The sequence below is a fragment of the Protopterus annectens genome, chromosome 3.part0 (genome assembly GCF_019279795.1).
Source record: "Protopterus annectens isolate FY-2018-M chromosome 3.part0, PAN1.0, whole genome shotgun sequence".
NCBI lineage: Eukaryota > Metazoa > Chordata > Ceratodontiformes > Protopteridae > Protopterus > Protopterus annectens.
Genome location: NC_056731.1, coordinates 1,715,252,332 through 1,715,274,018, shown reverse-complemented (window position 1 = coordinate 1,715,274,018; position 21,687 = coordinate 1,715,252,332). Strand labels below are relative to the sequence as shown.

The window sequence follows — 21,687 nt, the reverse complement described above, 5'->3', positions numbered from 1 at the left end:
ATTAGACAGTTCTTACACTAAGATTAGTTGACTGATTCTTTCACAGTAATACTTAAAGAGCACATTAGATCCCATTATCATTATTCAGTATGGGTAAGATGTCAAAACAACTTCCTTAATAAAAATCATTTGTTAGCATGAGGACCTTTTGATCGTGTGCTCTGCCAAAAGCAGCACTTTGAAGCCATGGTTTGCACCTTTTTGCTTCTTAAATTCTGTCTCTTAAGTGAAGTTATACTTTGCACCTTTTGTTTGTTTTTTATTTATTCCACAGTACAGGTTCATTCGTTGTAAAAGTCTTAAACTTCACACTAGCTTCCTGCAAACTGGTGATTTACAAAAATAATAAGCAGTATGAAAGTTTATCAAACAGAAGAATGTCTTTTCATCAGTTGTGTTTGGAGTCAATAAAACACCCCTAAAAGTTGCTTGACTAGTCATGGATCTAGGAACTGATGTACGTAGTAACCTAGCCTTCTGTCAACGTGTCCACGGTAGTAAGAAAATCCTTCTCTGCTGCTTAACTTATAAGTAAAGGCATATGGCATTTAGGTCCAGAGAGGTCATCGTACCAGTGTACTCAGCTCTCACCACACCCATCACATAGTATAATGCCCCCTTCGGTATGTACCTTTCCAGACACATGCACCAACTGGAATGTCCACAAAGGTTCCTTACAAAAAGAATACAGGGAGTAAACACAGTGTCCTACGCTCATCACCTTAAACCCTGTCTTATTACTTGCTGTCATATATACATCTAAGAGGTGATCTTTGCCTGGCATATAAAGCATCTCTGGACCCTGTTTTCATAAACCTTTTATGGATCTGCAAAACAAACAGCATCAGAACTACTAGATCAAGACTTAAATTTTGCTTGCAACATAAACAGGACATGTTGGAGAGAGAGCTACATTTCTCAAAGAATTCCTTTTCTCTGCAACAGCCTCCCATTTTATGTGAAGCAGAGTTCTTCCCTGACCCTATTTAAGTGCAACTTGAACCAATGGATGGGTAATCGGAAATTCACCCCTTGTCTGGTGCCTATGTCTTTGATGGACCAAGTCAGTCAATAAATGCCCCTTATGCAAATCATATTTGAATGTCACTAGTCTAGTATACATCTGTGAACCTATGAGTTGGTACCTTTCAGAAGTAAGTCTAATATGGTACACTGCATGTTTAAGTCATCAGTTTTGGGTGGTTATTTAACAGTAGCTGGTATAGAGGCAGTGGTCTTCATTTTAATTTATGGCAGAAATGCCTCTGCTTGGTGATTTTGGTAAACATGCACACTGGCAAATGGATGTTACAGGCAGTGGTCATTCTGTAGACTTGCAGACTGATCTTATGCTGAATACAGTAGCACTATGTGTTACTGAAGTGCCACAGCTAGCTGAAACACTTCATAAAATAGGTATGTGTATAAAACAGAAGAAATCACCATTTTAGAAGTGATGTTATGAATGCATGAACTGTAATAACAATACTATGACATTTAATGACTGGGTGAATACAGAAAAGATACTAACATTTTGAAGTGTTTTGTTTGTTTGTGTCTTTCGTCTTTTCCCGGTTAGGGGTCGCCACAGCAGAACTCCGGTCCGCTAATGATTGGTAGTGGATTTTTACATACCGGGTTACCAGCCCTGATGCACAACCTTCAACGAAGGCACCCCCATTCACGTATGCCTCCACACAGAAGACACTCTAGCTGAGAATCGAACGGGACAACGTCTTGCTATGAGGTGACAACGCTACTGCAAGCAAGAAAAACAAAATAGTTGATCACTGTTTCTTATTTCACTAACTAGCAGTCATGTTTAAATGTGGCTGCCGCTCACTTACTGTGAGTGATTAAAGAATTTACTCTTGGTAGTTAAGCAGTTTCAGGCAATCATATATATGTTTTGAGACTTTGGCATCAGAAAATTCAAATAAATGATATTGTGTGATTTAGTAGTAACGATACACTTTTGTCCATGTATGGATTATACTGGAATTTTTCTTGTATGACATGTGGATTAGATAACTCAGGATTCAGCGTCATGATCAAACCAAGTAAGACATGATGTAACTTACACCCAGACCAAGATTACTGCTATAACAGTCCTGATGTTCATCGTGTTACCCTGCTGCAGTCATCACACTTGGGTTATCCTGTCATCAGGCGGTCCCGCAGTCGGCCTGAATTCCAAAGTCTTGGTCCGGCGTCGGTTGCGGTCGCTTCTTCCCTGACGTCAGTGCGCCAGGGGTATATAAGAGGCATCCGACGCCATTTTCTTCAGTCTTTCTTGCCGCGCGGTGCCCAAAGCAGAAGCAGTTCACAAGTGCCGGTCGGCCGACACCTGAGATTTTCGAATCGAGTTTCAGTCCGAAGTCTTCAAAGCTAAGTACCCCGTTGGGGAACCTTTTCTTGCCTCAGTCCGATGTCAGAAAAAGTTAACAATTGCATTTCCTGTGGGAAGCAAATACCTCGTAAGGACTTTCATTCTTATTGTATACCTTGCCTAGGCCCAGACCACGACGTCACTGGTTGTCGGTTTTGTGCTAGGTTCATTAAGCGAACTATAAAGCGACGCTTTGATTTCGCACAACACTACTTCGGTAGGAAATTTAATTACACTATGCCGTTGGAGCAACCGACTACCGGCGTGCATAAAAAACGCAAAGATAAAGACAGGTAGCCTAGATCCAAGCCAGACTCCGAGGCCTCGGCTGGGCCGTTCGCCGGTTCTCCGGTTTTCAGTGAGGCGCCTACGCAGCCCCTGGCTACCGCAGAATTGGAACCCCAGACCGCTTCGGATTCTCTAGCAGAGAGTTCTAGGCCGACGCAGCCATTTTCTTTAGGCCCTACCGACGACATTGCAGAAGGAGAAGCCGGTGCTGTAGAAACACCTTCGGTTTCTGAAGGTGTCTTCAGACCGACTACTCTCACCATAAAATCTTATGCTAAGCTTAAGACTCCTCTAAAACCAAAAAAGACTGCACTTCAGTCTCCAGTTCAAGGCCCCATGCCTAAGAAACAGATGCTTAAAATGGCTGAAGATTTGATTTCTTTAATCAGGGGTTCCCAACCCCCCCCCCCAACAAAAGGCCTAGGCGAGAGGAGGATTATGCCTCCTCTGATCAAGTGTCTATTTCCTCAGGCTCCACTGAGGAACAGGATTACTCCTTTCCCCCTTATGAAGATTCTGATGCTGAAGATTCCATTCCCTCAGCTTCTCCCCCTGAAGACTATTCCTTTGGGGAAACCTTACATACCATGAGGGAACATTTCCACTGGGAAGGTCAGGACTACTCCGACTCAAAGAAAAGGCTCTGAGAGTTTCTTTTACTCCCCCAACACAGACCACTTGCTATCCCCCTAGTTTTAGACATTGTGGATGATGTTTACTTAGAATCTAGTCTAAATCCAGATTCTCTGCCTCCTGCTCCAACCAAACCAGATAGATACTATAGAGTGCCTGACTCACACAAATTCCTTTACAAAAGCCCTGTTGCTGATCCAGAGACAATCTCCCATGGTCCCAAAGGGGCTAAGGCTTCTATGGCTAAAAATCCTGTACCCTCAGAAAGAGACTCCAGAGCACTAGATAGGTGGGGAAAGAAGGTTTACACCTCAGCTACTCTAGCTATGAGAGCACTAAATTGTCAGTTTCACATGCTTAAATACCAGCAATTCCTAATGTCTCAAATAAAACAAAAGATGAGCACACACCCTCAACAGTCTGAATTCAAGGAAATGCAGGATCTGTTGCATGCAGCTGAACAGGTGGGCAAACATACTTTACAGTGTGGATTTGATTCCTTGGAAGCTTCCTGTAGAGCAGCTGTTACTGGTTCTGTTATACGTAGGCATGCTTGGTTAAAGGAACAAACTCTTCCTGATCATGTTAAAGCAAAGTTGCTAGATGCACCCTTACAGCAGGATGTCTTATTTGGGGTTAAAGCAGAAGAGGTTTTAAAGAAAATGGAGGATAAGGCAAAATCTATGCAGACGGTCAAAGATTTCTTACAGGTACAGCCCCCACACTTCAGCAGAAATTGGCCAACAAAAAATTGGTCCTTTCCAGCTTCTGACAGACTACAGAGGGGTAAATACAGGTGCCCAAGGGGCAGAGGACAAGCACAAATCCCTTACAAACCTCACCAATGGGGCACTGCAACACAGAAGGGAGGAGAAGACAGGTCCCAAACTACTAGAAGGCAAACACAATGACTTACACCTCAAACTGCCAAGCAAAACTCTCTTGGCAGCTCCCTTGGGAGGAAAATTAGCACTTTTTGCAGACAACTGGCGCATCGTCACAAAGGACAAATGGGTCCTAGACATTATCTCACAAGGATACATATTCCATTTCCACACCTTGCCAAGGATAAAATGAATGCCAAACCTGCCACAAAATCAATGGGCAGAGGCACAAAAACAAATTACAGCTCTCATGGACATGAGAGCCATTCGGCTGGTGCCTGCCCAGGAACAAGGCCAAGGATTTTACTCAAGGCTCTTTCTAGTCCCCAGAAAGGACAATGCTTGGAGACCCATTCTGGACCTTTCAATTCTAAACACCTTCTTGCAAGTACCCAAATTCCAGATGCTAACACTACAGCAGCTTCTTCCCATGTTGGGCAAGAAAGCTTGGCTAGTAACGTTGGACCTCAAGGAGGCATACCTGCATGTCCCTATCAGACAATGCACTGCCCTTTGGCTTATCTACTGCGCCCAGGATCTTCACAAAATGCCTGGCACTAGTAATTGCATACTGCAGACAAAGAGGAATTCAAATATATCCATACCTGGACGACTGCCTCATCCAAGCAGAAAGCAAGGACATTCTCTTACAACATCTGGCTTTTGTAAAACACCTTCTAAGTTGCCTAGGGTACACAGTAAACGAAAAGAAATCAAAACTAGTGCCCTCACAAAATATGACATTCCTGGGTGCCAGCTTGAATACAACGGCCCAGATGGCTTATCTGACACCAGACAAACAACTACAACTAACTCAATACTTCAAAACAATGGCAACAAAGACCCAACTCTCTGCAAGAAAAATTCTGCAGGCCTTGGGCTTCATGGCATCTTGCATACTACTAATACCATTTGCAAAACTGCATATGAGGAAATTACAATGGTACCTAAAAAGCGTATGGACTCAACACAGCCACAGCTTGGAAACAATGATACCTCTCATTCCCTGCCTTCAACAGGAGTTTCTATGGTGGTCACAGGCATGTCACCTCAACAAGGGTCAGCCTTTCACCTTACCCCCAGCCAGGCAAACTATGACAACAGATGCATCGGACTATGCCTGGGGGGCACACATGGCAGGACGGTGCGTTCAAGGCATATGGACTGCAGATCAAAGGAATCTGCACATCAATCAAAAAGAAATGCTAGCTGTACAGAATGCCCTGACAGCCTTCAAGGACCTCTTACATCCAGGACAGCTTACAATAAGGACAGACAACACCACAGTAATGTGGTATATAAACAAACAAGGAGATAAACACTCCTACCCTCTATGCAGGCAAGCAATGACCTTGTGGAACACAGCACTGGCTTACCAAGTTCAATTACAAGCTCAATTCCTGCCAGGGAAAAAAGAACACATTGGCAGACGACCTAAGCAGAAACATCATGGATCCCCACGAGTGGAAACTGGATCCACAAGTATTTGCAATGATAACTCAAAAATGGGGGCACCCAGACATAGACCTGTTTGCCAGCCCCCAAAACTATCAGCTAACAAAATTTTGCACAAGGACGTTTCACCATCAAGCTTGGAAAGTGGACACACTCTCATTCAGTTGTAAAATGCTGACAGTATATGCCTTCCCTCCACTGCCCCTTCTCACAAAGGTGCTGCTGAAAGTTAGGATGGAGAGACCCCGAATGATACTCATTGCCCCAGACTGGCCACGTCAGCACTGGTACCCACTATTAAGGAATATGGCCCAGGGCCCACCATGGATTTTACCACAAATTACTCATCTGCTCACACAGCAAGACAGTCAGATCCTACACAGCCAGCTCAAAACCTTAAATCTGGCTGCATGGCAAATCACCTAAGCAACCAGTCAGCTCCTCTTTCACAAGCTGTTATGGAGGTTATTCTGGAAGCCAGGAGGCCCAGCACCAGGAAAGCCTACACAGACAAATGGAAAAGGTTTTGCGCCTGGAACCAAGTTAAAGGCCAAAATACCCTTCAGCCGGACATACCTCAGATTCTACAATATTTAACTGAGATGTTACACAAAGGCCTTTCTTTTTCATCTATTAAAATCCACGCCTCAGCTATTTCAGCTCACTACAACATGGATCCTCCCTTATTTTCACATCCACTTCTAAGGCAGTTTCTCAGAGGGGCCAAAAACATTAGGCCTCCCAGGAGAGCACCAACACCAACTTGGGACCTCAATTTTGTTCTGGAAAAACTTATGCTACCTCCTTTTGAACCAGCTTTCTCAGCTGACTTAAAGTTTATATCATGGAAGACTGCCCTGCTGCTAGCAATTACTTCAGCCAGAAGAGTCTCAGAGCTTCAGGCACTAATGGCAGTAGAGCCTTTCCTCATTTTCCATCAAGACAGAGTTCCTCTACGAACTAACCCCTCTTTTATGCCTAAGGTGGTATCCAGTGTGGCTCTAAATCAAACCATCCATTTACCCACCTTCTTTCCAAATCCACAGAACAAAGGAGAAAGACTCCTGCATTCCTTGGACATTCACAGGCAGCTACGTTACTACTTGAATAAAACTAAGGTTTTCAGAAAATCTGACCAGCTTTTTGTATCGTATGCTACAGCATCTCAAGGAAAGGCTATCTCAAAACAGACCATTTCCAAATGGATAGGACATTGCATACGTTTTTGCTACACCCCCCATGGAAAACCAGTTCCTGCTAGCATAAGGCCCTATTCTACCAGGGCAGCAGCTACATCTACAGCCTTCTTCAGGGGGGTCCCAACCAAGGATATTCTGGAAGCTGCAACTTGGAGTTCAGTACACACCTTCACCAAACACTATCACTTATCACTTTACTCTAAGACTAGAGCTGGCTTCGCCACTGCAGTTTTGCAGGGCCTTCTAGCCTCCTCTAACCCTGTTTGACTCCACCTCCCATCCTTAGCTTTGGGATTCTACCCAAGTGTGATGACTGCAGCAGGGTAACACGATGAACATAGTACAGTTTTGTACCTACCATAAATGTAGATGTTCAAGTGAGGTTACCCTCCCTCCATCCCCTCTGACCTAACTAAAACCTTTCAATACCTTAAAATCTGATACAACCTTTGTGGTGTGTTTGCTTATAGCTGGAGGGATGTTTTGTTTATGATAAACTATTATTATTGGTACTATCTACTGACCACCTTTTGGGGGGGGCACCTGACTTCTGGGGCAAGAAAAACTGAAGAAAATGGCGTTGGATGCCTCTTATATACCCCTGGCGCACTGACGTCAGGGAAGAAGCGACTGCAAGCGACGCCGGACCAAGACTTTGGAATTCAGGCCGACTGCGGGACCGCCTGACGACAGGATAACCCAAGTGTGATGACTGCAGCAGGGTATACACTCGAACATCTACATTTATGGTAGGTACAAAACTGTACTTTTCTGTGATGTAATATGAGATGTTCTTTTTGTAGAGCATTGTTGCAGTTTTTCTTATTACTACGTCTTCAGTCACAGGAAGGCATGACACCTGCCACAATTTCCAAAGCTCAGCACCTTTCCTTCACTAGGCCTAGCAGACGTCCATTCTTTGGAGATGTCAGGACATTACCTGGATAAAGTTGATGCCCATTTATTCCATTTTAGATATTTCTTGATACAGGTAGCAACATATGTACTGTGTTTATGCATCTGTGCTTTGAAACAGACGTAGATAAATACCCCACTGATAAAATTTTCTTTTTGTTATTAGCAGATTGCTTAGTTGTATTTCAGATTGTGTGGTTAAATAGACTCTGATGTCTTTATGGTTACAGGCATGCCTGTCCCTAAGAAAGAAGGTAAATGCTCTTGCAGTAGACAAATGCCACACAAAGACTTTCACAGTATGTGCATTTTCTGTTTAGACACAGTATTGAAAGTTGTAGGATCTGTCAGAGCTTTTCTCCTGGCACTCATAGGAGAGGAGAGCTTTCCATAGACAACAGTTTGGACTAGAAGAGACTTGAAGCCTTAACTTGTACTGCTCTGACATCTTGTAGTTTGTCCCTGACCTCAGATGTCCCCCCCTTTCAAAACACTATTAGAAATGTGAACCAAGGAGAAGGCTGACAGGACGTCAGGTAATGCACTGTTGGTATCTGATGTCCCTGCTTGACTTTAGAATGCAGGTTCTGGTGAGGCACTTTTGCATTCCACAATCATTTCATATCAGATATCCAAGGTTTCTGGCAAGGCCCCTTTGAAAGTCATCATGCCTGAGGATTAAACTATGCCCATGAAGCTGAAAGGCCTCTTGTGGAATTTGGAACAGATAGTTCATCTCAGGAACCTGTGGCTAAAGCATATTTTATTGTTTCAGAAAAAGAAGACAGTTGACACACCATTTTAGTTAGGAAGGATGTCCATGGTCTAAATGTGGAGGTTCTGGAATCCTGTCCTAAGACAAATATCTCTAGTTTGGTAGCCTGACTAAACAGGACTCAAAATGTTAAACATAGGATACCCTTCCCCTGCATCCTTCAGTTACTTGGGCCTTGAACAGCTGATAAGTGCTAACTACTCTCCCCTGACTGTTCCTTTGTAATAAACCTCACTGGCCTGAGGGTTCCTTCATATCATCTGTCAGTGTTTGGAATCCCTCCTGAAAAAAAAGAGAGAACCCTCACCACAGAAGAGAGTGTGATGACTCGTCAGACAGTGAAAGGGAAGAATTGGACTGCTCCTCCAAGATATCTTTCCCTCTTGGTTATGACACCATGTCCTCTGGTTCACACACAGATGAAATCTTAGCTACACTCCCTCTTGTATGAAAGACCACTTCAAATAAAAAGCCAAAGAAGTGTCAGAAGCCATTTAATGTCACTAAATCTGTGTTGTTCTTTCAGTGTCTGGAGCTCTAAAAGATGCATTCATGGCAGCCTCTAAGTAGCTGGTCACCCAACCCCTGCCCCTTAGAAGCCTGATTGAAACTACATGCTTCAGGAGTCCCACAAGATATTCAAAGATAGATCACTGTTGCAGTAGCATAAGCTATACTGGTCCTACTGCACTGCAACTTGCCAGCTTCACAAAAATAAGGGCACCTCCCATTGTTCCAACTGTCAGAAGCTTGAAAGAGCTCTATAAAATTACAGCTGTAACATGAAAAGCCTCAGAGTGTTTTTGCTGCAAAAGAGGTCACTCCTTCAGTGGGTCCAGTGAAACTGTCAGTCAGCTAGTGATATTCAAGAGCTGGGAGGTAAATTCATGCTGGCGAAAGCCTTCCACTAACTTTTATTTTGTGAAGACAACTTTTGTTTTTCTGTGACAATGATTGTGTTTAGCTAGGAAACTGAATATGTTCACACTGTCATTGCATTTTAAAGGAGTTGTTATGGAAATGCTTTTATAAACTTTGTGTGAGGAAAAGTTTTATTTCTGCCTGAAAATTTGCTTTGACTTTAAAGGTTTGTTTGTTTCGAGTAGGATATTGTGCTTTTGGGGGACTAGCAGTGGTTTACTTACCTTAGAACCATTTCTTCTCTACTTTACACTTTACTGACTTGTCCAGGCTCCATTCCCTGCTATTAATGTCTGTTCCTTGGTTTAACTATGGAGCAGTCTCTGGTCTCCACAGCGGTACCTTCCCATGCATGCAAAAGAAAAAAAAGTTATAAAGGAATCATCAGGTGTCAGGCCAGCTCCTGTTCTGCCTCAGCCGCTGGCAGATGACACTGCTGTGACTGCTTGTTGTTCCTCAGACCATCCAACTTTGTCCCTCAGTCCTCTTGGTGTAGCCACATCCCTTTGTGAATTTAGGTATGATCTTGGCAGGTAGGGGAGAGCCACTTTTGCCAATGTCAGAGAAAGGGGTAGGTGAAGCTGGTCTCACCTTCCACTTGACCAGAAAGGGCAGGTGGAAGCTGTGGCCAGTGTGCCTAATATGAGTCAGTCTGTTTTTAGGGAAAGTGTGCATAGTGAGAAAAACTATTACGCTCCTGTTTCTGTGGACAGAGCAGATGTACTGGGCTGTGTCAGGTAACTTATTAATGCATTTTCTTTATCTTCTGTTTCTTCAGGCAGAAAAAGAAGAGTTCCTTCTTTTTCTGAATAATAATTTCAGTGAGAACAGACATTGCAGGAAGATGATTCTACTTCAGGAATTTCTTCTCAGTCTGAACAATCTAATTCTAAGAAAAGTATATCATCAGACTTCCCTGCTGAAGAGATTTCTTTCACTGGTATTTGTATAAGATGAAGGAGGTTTTAAGTGTGGCCAGAGTGAGGTTCCTATGGCACAAAAATGTGTTATGATTTGTTACAGTTTGAGATACCTATAGCTGCAGTTGCCTTAGAAAATGCTATGTGAAGTTGTTCGATCTCGCCGTTTGTTCTTACACACGGGTTCGGAGCCGATCCCTTGGCTCCGAGTCGGCCACATTCCAAGCTCTGTGTCTAAGAGAAGCTCAAGGCACAGTCCCTATCCCATGATCCTCTCCTGCTAACCCTCAGATATAGTTTGCTGCTGCAACAGGTCTCATCGTCGAGTGAGAGCTCGGGCCAGTATCCTTTTTTCTATATAAAGATTTTATATATATATTTCTAAAAAGTTAAAAATTATAAGTTTTTTTCTTAGTATAGCGATAGTATTACTGTGTGTGTGTGTGTGTGTGTGTGTGTGTGTGTGTGTGTGTGTGTGTGTGCATGTCAGGTTAAATTAGTGTTTAGATTAGTGTTAAGAATTTGTGGGAGCAGCTGCTCCTAGGCCTTAGGCCACTAACTTTCTGTCAGGGCTCTGTCAGATTTTCTCTGTTTAAATTACATTTTCTCTTAGTATTTAACCTTGTTGATAAATATTTACCTGTTTTAGTAAGGTTAGTTTTGTATATATATATATATATATATATATATATATATATATGTATATATATAGTGTTTTACATATTAGTATTGCAGACTGTAATTTCTAGTCAGGAATGTCAGAAAAAGCCAAATCTGGATTTGAGCGTTGCCAGTGTGGACAGAAAATGTCCATAACTGACAACCACGTTTCCTGCGTCTACTGTCTAGGCCCTCTCCATCTTCAGGAGGACTGCTCCATCTGCCACTCGTTTAGTGGCAGAGTGATGATGGAAAGACGCAGGAAACTTATTGAGAGGGGTCTCCTGAAGCCAGAGTTTCAAGAGGCATTGGAAAAGGCAGACCAGTCATCGAAGTCTTCGAAGGGGTCAAAGTCTTCGAAGGTGTCAGAGCCCAGGTCATCGGCTCCGAGTACCTCTGTTAAGATTCGGTCGCTGGCTCCACAGACCTTGGAGCCAAGCATCGAACTGCTGCCTCGGGGTGAGGTCCAGGTTTTGGAGCCGGTGTCAGAGGTACTCCCTTCATCGATCCTTCACTCGGTGACCTCTTCGGCCCCTTCGACCCGTTCCTCCAGACCACTGTCAGACACCGATGTGGATCGAGTCGTGCAGAAGCTGATGGAGAACACGGCCTTATCCAAACTGATTACAGTTTCGTCCCAATTGGTTTCGAAGCTTGAAGCTCTTCCTGTTCCATCCATAGATCCTCCTTCGAGACCCATCGAGTCATCGGAGCCGGGAGTCGAGGATCTGATGATTGTTGATCCCCTGGAGCCGAAGCCTTCGTTAGTGCTTTCGGCTCCACTGACCTTGACACCCTTGGTACCCATCGAGGGGTCTCGGTGCCGACAGTCTCTCCTTGGTTCCGGGGGGGAGAGTCGAACCAAAGTTTCGGTTCCGACTCTTCCCCTCGGTGCCTCGCGCAGATTAGTTCGGCTCTGTCCTCTGGCTTGGAGCCCGTGGTTCCGGGCCCGAGGAGGATGCCGGGTTCTTCGGAACCGGTGGAATCCTCGGCCCGGGGCTCCAGTGCCTTCGAGGCCATGAGGAAGGTTTTGTCTGTTAAGACATTCACATCTTCAGATTCCTCTTCTCCCTCCCCGAAAGGTCCGCGTTCTGTTTCTGCACCACCGGTCCCCACTAAGCATAGAGACCCAAAGCCTCAGTCAGCCCCAGGGGGCGAACCCTGCTCCTCGTAAGCTTCACCAGATGCCCCCTCTGATGAAGTCCCGAGGAAGAGATTGTGCAAGAGGAGGCACCTTGATTCCCCACAGGAATCGTTGACATCGGACACCGACTTGGATGAGTCAGAGGGGTCCCCACGGTCCTCCTCCGAGGATGTCTCATTTGCCGACATCCTGGAAATTCTCAAACAGAGGGGTGGCTGGCAGTCACATGCCCCCACTGAGGACGAGTCTGTGTTGCTGAAGGCTTTTGGGGCTCAACCTTCCACCTCCTGGGTAACTCCGCCCTTCGAGTTAATGGATTTAATAGCTCAAAGGGCATGGGAGTCCCCTGACACCTTGGAACCAGTCCCTCGGAGGTCTAATAAGTACATCACTTCCCCCCAGGATAAAGCGTATCTCACCAAGGGAGTCCCAGTTGATGCTATGGTGGTGGCGGCGGCCACCAAGAAAGAAATGTCTGAAGCATCTTCCTCTGTTCATCCACCTAATAAAGACTCTAGAACGATGGACAGGTACAGGAAGCGCATTTTTAGTTCAGCGACTTTTTCCATGCGACCGCTGAACTACCTCACCCATTTTACCCGTCTTCAGAGAGATCTCCTCAAAGAATTGGGAGATACTCTACAGGGTACCACAGATGCTGCTGTCTCAGACAAGGTGACAGCACAGCTCAATACCCTAAACTCTATCGTTAACTCATCCATGCGGCTCATTTCATATGCAGCCGAAGGATCGAGTAGGGCTGCAGCTTCAGCGAGCTCTCTGAGGAGACAATCCTGGATGCGCCTATGCTCCTTTACGGAAGCCTTTGTCTTCCTTTACTAATGCCCCTTTTGATGGCTCCTCCTTGTTTGGGCCCAAAGTGAAGGAGACGCTCACTAGGTGTGAGCAAGAAGGAAAGACTCTGTCTGCCGTAGGGGTCCATTTCTCTGCCCCTTCTAGACCATACCCCAAAGGGCAAAGAGGTGGAAAAATGTGGTTCCGGAAGACTCAGGGAGCTTTCCAATCTACACCTAGTGATACCCCCTCCAGAGGCAGAGGAGGGGGAAGGAATGGAAGACGCCACCCAGGTGGCAGAGGGGGTCCGCAGAACCAGGGCGACAGGGATACCGTCCCTGGTAATCCCTTCCAGCACTCCTGAGTGGAGGCCCGGCTGTCCTGCTCTGGAGGCAGTCAAGGGTCGCTTGGCTTTATACCCAGAGGCCTGGCTAAATCTCACTTCAGATTCCTGGGTAAAAAGCATAATAACCAGAGGATACAACATCCCTTTCTTAAACAATCCTCCCATCCAAAAAAGATTCCCAGATGTTCCACCCAATCTGAGGGATCAGGCAGCCATAGAAATACAAAGGCTGTTAGAAAAAAGAGTCATCCAGCCAGTCCCGGCGGACCAAATAGGATCCGGAACTTACTCAAGGTTCTTTTTAGTTCCAAAGAAAACAGGGGACTGGAGGCCAATACTGGACCTCAGCAAACTCAATACCTTCGTGAAGAAGGAAAAATTCCGGATGGTCATGCTTCAATCGATCCTTCCGTTTCTTCAAACGAACGATTGGATGTGCTCTATAGATCTCAAGGATGCATACTACCACATAAAAATGGCCAGGCCATCCAGAGATCATCTGCGCTTCCGGCTGGGAGCCAGTCATTTTCAGTTTTGAGCTCTGCCCTTTGGCCTCACCTCAGCCCCCAGGGTGTTCACCAAGTGCATGGCAGTAGTGGCTTCCCACCTGAGACGACTAGGATTCCAGGTGTTTCCATACTTAGACGACTGGCTCCTTACTGCCACCACCAGGCATCACCTATTGCAAGCCAGGGACTATACAATCGATCTCTGTTCCTATTTAGACATAACACTGAACTTCGAAAAATCTGCCTTGTCACCCTCACAGCATATATCATTCATAGGAGCGGAATTGGACACTACCTTAACTCTGATCAGGCTTCCCCAAACAAGAGTTTCAGCCTTAAGGGAACAGATTTCTACTCTTCTACAAAACAAAGGAGTCCCCGCTGCACAGGTCCTGAAAGTATTAGGCATGATGGCAGCTACCCTTATCGCGGTCCCCCTAGGGAGAATGCACATGAGGATCCTCCAGTGGCTACTCTTCGCACAGTGGTCTTACCAATGGCTACTGTTGTCACACAACATCCTGCTCACGGAGTCTTGCAAGCGGGATCTTCAATGGTGGATGAACAGCCACGAGCTTACGATAGGCCGCCCGTTCGTGCTCCCCCCCATAGCCACAGTGACCACGGACGCTTCCGTGATAGGGTGGGGGGGACTTTTTCAGGGGAGAACAGTTCAAGGCGAGTAGTCGAAAATAGAGTACAACCTGCACATCAATGTCCTGGAGTTGAGAGCAGTGTTCCTGGCGTTGTAACACTTTCACGACTGCTTACCTCCAGGAACAGTTGCAATTCAGACAGACAACATGTCAGTGGTCTGGTACATAAACAAACAAGGAGGAACCAGGTCTTACCCCTTATGCAGAGAGGCCCTGAGAATCTGGCAATGGGCTGTGTCCACCGGACGCTTTCTCATAGCAACGCACATCCCGGGGACATCCAACGTAATAGCGGACAGGTTGAGCAGAGCCATCCTGTTACCTCACGAGTGGTCCCTCAAAAATCAAGTAGCGGAAAGGATTTTCCGCAGATGGGGCCAGCCTTGCTGCAACCTTTTTGCATCCCCCATGAATGCTAAATGCAGAAGCTATTTCGCCCTACTTCCCCCTCCGGGAGCCGCCCCCAGGGACGCACTTGTGCACGGTTGGCCCCCGGGTCTCCTATATGCTTTTCCTCCTGTTCCACTAATCTCGAAATTTCTGCAGAAAGCCAAAGGTCTGGAAAGGACGATCATCTTGATAGCACCGTTCTGGCCTCGACAAATCTGGTTCCCCTTTCTTCAAGCTTACCAAATAGAGGAACCTTTGACTCTGGACCCAGTGCCAGACCTTCTGACCCACTCGTCAGGAGTTCTTCACCCCTCTCTTTCGTCCCTCAAATTGACAGCATGGCTGCTCCACTTCCCAGCTGAGCCAGGTCAGATCTCTTGTCTCCAGCAGTACAACATATTTTGATCTCTTCCCACAAAGCCTCCACTAGAAAAGTATACAAGAGCAAATGGAAACATTTCGTGTGTTGGGCTTCCAAACAAGGTATTGATCCCTTGGTTGCTCCTATTCATAAGGTTCTAGATTTTCTATCTACTCTTTTTCATCAAGGGGCTTCAACATCCACCATAAGGGTACAGCTGGCTGCCATATCTAACTTTCATGTGGGTGAAGGGGGCTCTACAATTATGTCTCATAGACTTTGTAGAGCTTTCATGAAGGGAACTTATCATCTCTGACCACCCATTCGAAGTCCGGTTTTTCCTTGGAACTTAAATCTAATGCTATCTCAGCTCATGTTATCACCCTTTGAACCAGCCTCGTCATGCCCACTTAAATATCTTTTGTGGAAAACCCTGTTTCTTGTTGCAATCACTTCAGCTCGCAGAGTCTCAGAGCTGCAAGAAATGTCAATTAGACCCCCGTATCTAATCTTTCACCCAGACAGGGTCTCCTTACGTAATAATCCATCCAATCTTAATCAGTCCATAGAACTTCCTACCTTTTTCAGGCACCATACCAATAAATTGGAATACATGTTACACAAATTGGACGTGCACAGAAAGCTGAGATTTTACCTGGACAGGACAAATAATTCCAGAAAACGGATCAACTTTTTGTTTTGCATGCGGATAGTAAGAAAGGACTTGCAGTATCAAAAATCACGTTATCCAAATGGCTTTCGGACTGCATAAACTTTGTTTATTCATCTTCCAATCAGTCTATTCCGCTCAAAACTAAAGCTCATTCTACTAGAGCTGTTTCTACTTCCCTAGCCCATGCTGCTCGTTTACCGTAGATGCCATTTGTGCAGCGGCCTCATGGGCCAAACCTCATACCTTTATCACTCATTACAAAGTGGACAGGGCCTCCAGGGACAGGGCTTCCTTTGGTTCCACTGTTCTCAGGAATGTTCTCCCGTGAGTCACCCGGGGTTTAGGGTGCTAGGGACGCTACCCGTGTGTAAGAACAAACGGTGAGATCGAACAACTTCACATAAAGAAATGATGTTCTTACCATAACGTTCCATGTGAGTTGTTCATCTCGCCTTTGTTCTTACATTCCCGCCCTCCTTCCCCCTCCGTGTTCTGGAAGAACAGGTACGACTGGTGGCTGGTTGTCTTTCTCATGGTCCCCTTAGACTGACTGTCTCTAGGTAATATACGTGTATATGTGTATGAATACGTATGCATGTGTAAGAGAATATGTCTTCTGTTGTCTGGTTTTCATAGCAAACTAGATCTGAGGGTTAGCAGGAGAGGATCATGGGATAGGGACTGTGCCTCGAGCTTCTCTTAGACGCAGAGCTTGGAATGTGGCCGACTCGGAGCCGAGGGATCGGCTCCGAACCCGTGTGTAAGAACAAAGGCGAGATGAACAACTCACATGGAACGTTATGGTAAAAACATAACTTCTTTTTTCTCACTGCTTCTAGCTTACCTGCTGGCTAGCTCCCTGCTCCCAAGATATCTGACAAGTTATGCAAGGTGTACCAGATACACAGGTATCTGCTTTTTAGTCCTAAAGTAGGTCCAGGAGTTATTTCTCTCTCAAAATCTCCTTTTGCTTATCAGGTTACAGCTGCTAACCATATTCCTCTTGACAAGGGTGAGAAAGCAATGGATAAGTTGGGAAAGAAAATGTACTCTTCTTGTACTTCAGCTTTCAGAGTTTTAAACTGACCAGCTCAAATGTTTAGTTTTTATTACTATATTTTGAGAAGGTGTGGAAGTTAATGGTGACCCATCCTTCTTCTGAAGTAAAGAATTCTTTTAATGTTTCTGTGACAGCTTTTTCTCATGTGTCAAAGCATATCCTAAAGTTTGAATATGATGCTGCCGATCCTTCCTTCAGAGCTGCTGCTTCTGGATCAGTTTTGATTAAGACTGCAGGTTGCAGTTTACCAAAGAACATAACCGTCACTTAGTGATAGTTCCACGGAGTCCATTGTTCCTCATCCAAATATGCACCTCAAACATGTACTTGATAAAACCGTTAATATCTTTTACGTTTATAATGGGGCCACTAATTTTGATGTCATCTGCATTTCTGGCTATCCAGTAGGAGATGTAATGTTGCCGTTTTATCCGTTTCCCAACCATTGGCTTTTGGATCCAACCTCAGATCTGACTTTGCCCACTTCTCAGACTTTGGATCCATAACTCAAGCTCATCCTCTTATGCATAATCCCCTACAAATGTCACATTACCATAGATCTCATTTGCCACTTCTAGCAAACAGATGTGGTTCACATAGCTCAGGCTATATTTCAGATAAGTGCTATACTTCAAACTGATAGTCCTTGTTCTTTTTGATCTTCCTTTCTTCAGCCTCCCCTGTTAAGTAAAAAAAAAAGTGTATGTATGTATGTGTATATATATATATATATATATATATATATATATATATATATATATATATATATATATATTTACATCATTACAGCCGTGTGTGTCTCCAGGTGTTTCTGCTGTTACCTCCTACTGATGCCTCTAGCCATCAAATATTGCTTGTTCTTGTTTGCATTAATAGTTCCAAAACTATGCTACATACAAGGTATCAAAAGATTTCATCTTAAAGTGTACGTGATGGCAAACACAATTGTATTGCTATTTGAGTTCTGACTAATGCAGCTAAAGAGACATTGAATATTATTTGTGTACTGTTTATTTGTATTGTAATAATTTCCGTATTTATCTAAATTTCTCAACATTCAGGTAATTCAGACATAACTGCATAGCTTCATATGAAAGCTCACACCTGTATGAAGAAAATCCTGTTGGCAGTGTGTCTTGCTTGAATGGTTACTGAGATAACATAAGCTGTATACACAACATTACCAACTTAATATTCACTGCCTTTATTTTGGCTTATGAAATCCAGTTTGAAGCAACAAACTAATGAATACCATTAAAGTAAATATTAATTTGTCTGGAATAGTTTGCCATTTACAGTTTTCTAGTAACACTTATGGTTCCAGAGATATGAATATTTGTTTGAACTGTAAGGTGATAACTTCAGATGTTATGTGGTCCTATCTCGCCTACATTCATTACAGATGCGTTCGGAGCCCGACTCGGCCAACTATTTTCAAGCACAAAGTCTCTAATTGGCTGGGCTAACTGGTATCCCAGGATGCAGCTCTCCCAAACCCTCAGATCTCGTTTGCCGCTTGTTGTGTCAGGACGTGGTCTCGAGCTTGGCTGTGGCTAAGTACTCTTTTTTGACTAAAAAATTCTTTGCAGAATAGTACTTTTCCTGTGAAAAAAAAGCTATTTTCATAGCTACGTTGTGTTGTGTCTGTGGTTTGGCCCTGTGGCAGTTTGTGGAAAATGTGAGTAGTTTTCCTTGTTTTTGGCGGGATAGGCCCATTTAAGTTAGAGGGACCTAGCCCTCTCCTTCGTTGTCTTGGTAGTGTTTTCCTCGTCTTCTTAGGAGCGTTTAATTTACCTCAGTGTACCTTCCTATCCTATTGTGTTGTGTCTGTTATTTCTGCTGGCAATGTCTAAAGAACAAAAAGAGCATAAACCCTCTGGGTTTAAGAAATGCTCAAAGTGTACTTACAAAATGTCCATCACAGATGGGCATGCCATCTGCGTTTATTGCCTTGGCACTAAACATTTACAGGAGTCCTGCAGTGTCTGCCATTCTTTTAGTTCTAGGGTACTGCAGGAACAAAAAAATAAACTAATCTTGAAGGGCCTGGTCAAGCCCTCTTTTGAAGAGGATTTAGAATCTACTTCCACTACTGGCAAATCCAAATCCTCTCAATCTAAGAAACGATCTCCGGCTCCGTCTAGTTCCTCGGAGCCGCTGGAGAAGATCTTGAAAGTGGTTACTATTTCCTCGGTTCCATTATCTTCGGAGCTGCAGGAGAAGAGTTCTGTGTTGGATCCAGCTTCCTCGGCTCCATTGGCTTTGGGGCTGCAGGAAGTCTCGGTAGTGCTGGAGTCGACCTCGGCTCCGATCATTTTGGAACCGATTCGGAGCCGGTCACCCAGCGTTACTCATGAATCAATAGGCAGGAGATCCTCATCTCCTTCAGTTGCCTCCAAATCCTCTCGATTGTCTGATGTGGACGTAGATAGGGTGGTTCAGAGGCTCCTCCAGTCGCCGTTGTTAGCTAAATTATTTTCGGCTCCGACCCAGTCGGCTCCGGAGCCCATTCCTCTACCGGTACCGATGATTCCTCCTCCGAGCATTGTGTCATCGGAGCCAGAGTGTTCGGCACCGAGTGATGTCATTACGCCAGCTCCGATACCCCTGATGGGTCCATCGGAGCCATCGTCGGCTCCAACCATTTCGATTCTTTCATCTGGTTTCGGCACTCGGGTTTCTTCGGTCAGGCCCAAGGGGGACACATCGGGACTTCTGTCGGCTCCGTGTCTCCCTCTCGGCACTTCGGCTCGGGGGATTCCGACTCTGGTTGTGGCCTCGGAGGTAGGTCAGTCCTTGGATTCGGGGGGACCTGCATTTGAGGCCATGAGGACAGCACTGGCTAGATCGTCAAGGACATCACTTCGATCGACCACTCCGTCCCCATACACCCCGGCGAGAGCCTCTGACGCCCCCCTATCAGTGGATAGCGGAGCTCGAAGGCCTGAGAATGCCCCCATGAGTGGTCCCCAACTTTCTGAGGGCCCCTCAGAGTCTGTGCCTGAGGAGCCTCCCAGGAAGAAGTTGTGCAAGAGGAAGCACATAGACTCCCAAGATGAGTCCATCACCTCGGATACTGACCTCGACGATGCAGAGGGGTCCCCTAAGTCGTCCTCCGATGGCATCTCCTTCTCCGATATCCTGGAGATTTTGAGGCAGAGAGGCGACTGGTCTTCCAAGCCCCCCTCTGAGGAGGAGGAGTCGGTATTCCTCAAGCCCTTCGGAGCTCAACCTACCACCTCCTGGGTGTCTCCACCCTTTGACGAATTATTAGACCTTATCTGTCGAAGGGTGTGGGAACATCCTGACTCCATGGAACCTGTGCCCAGCCGCCCTAACAAGTTCTTGTCTGCTCCCCCCGGGAAAGAGTTTTTGACAAAAGGGGTCCCTGTAGATGCCATGGTGGTGGCATCAGCCACTCAGCAGGAAGTTGCCGAGGCTTCTTCCTCAGTCCATCCTCCTAACAAGGAGTCCAGGAGTATGGATCACTATGGGAAGCGCACCCTGTCTTCAGCGACCTTTACGCTACGGTCCCTGAATTATCTTTGTCACTTTACTCGGCTCCAGCGGGATCTCCTTAAAGAGTTGGGAGATACCTTGACGGGTAACATGCCTGAGGCGCTAGCATAGACTGTTAATGCCCAGTTGTCTACCCTTGGTTCCATAGCTAACTTGTCCATGAGGCTCATATCCTATGCAGCCGAAGGGGCGAGCAGGGCAGCTAGCTCAGGCCTTGCTCTGAGGAGACAAGCCTGGATGCGCCTATGTCACTTCGCGGAGGCCTTCAAGTCTTCCTTCACGGACGCCCCCTTTGATGGGTCCTCCCTTTTTGGACCAAAAGTGAAAGAGACTCTCACTAGATGTGAACAGGAGGGTAAGACTTTATCTGCCGTAGGGGCCTGTTTTTCTCTTCCCTCTAGGCCTTATCCCAAGGCTCAGAGAGGAGGGAAGATGTAGTTCAAAAAATCACAAAAGTCTTTCCCAGTCACTCAAGGTGACTCCCCCTCCAGAGGCAGAGATGGGAGAAATTATTCTGGAAGAAGCCGTCCTAGGGGCAGAGGAGGCCCCCGCAATCTGGGAGTCCGCGACTCCTTTCGTGGATCTTCCTATCAGCATCCCTGAAGGGTTGCCCGGCTGTGCTACTCCGAAGCCAGTCGGGGGTCGTTTTTCGAAGCATCTTCAACCCTGGGAGAGCATAACTCAGGATCGAAGGGTGCTTCGAATAATCACCGGAGGTTATACCATCCCCTTTATTTCACTTCCTCCCTCAATCAAAAGAATCCCGGACGTTCCACCCAGTCAAAGGGATCAAGTAGTGTTAGAAATATCAAAGCTACTAAGAAAAGGAGTCATCCAACCGGTCCCCCCAGACCAGATCGGATCAGGAACTTACTCAAGACTATTTTTGGTGCCATAGAAAACAGGGGACCTGAGGCCCATCTTGGATCTCAGCCGATTAAATCACTACATCCTGAAATCCAAATTCCGAATAGTCACTCTTCAGTCCATCTTCCCATTGTTGGAAGAGGGAGTATGGATGTGCTTCATCGACCTCAAGGATGCCTATTATCACATCAAGATAAACAAGACATCCAGGATCCATTTACACTTCCGGCTGGGAGCCAGTCACTTCCAGTTTCGAGCCCTGCCGTTTGGTCTCAGCACAGCCCTCAGGGTGTTCACCAAATGCTTGGCAGTGGTAACATCTTACCTG

General features: G+C 45.6%; 1 protein-coding gene across 1 annotated transcript in view; it reads left to right on the top strand.

The window, feature by feature from the left end:
• KIAA0319 (KIAA0319 ortholog) overlaps positions 1-21,687 on the top strand; it is a 2,335,945-nt gene that overhangs the window by 412,627 nt on the left and 1,901,631 nt on the right. The gene's annotated exons all lie outside the window — the stretch shown is intronic.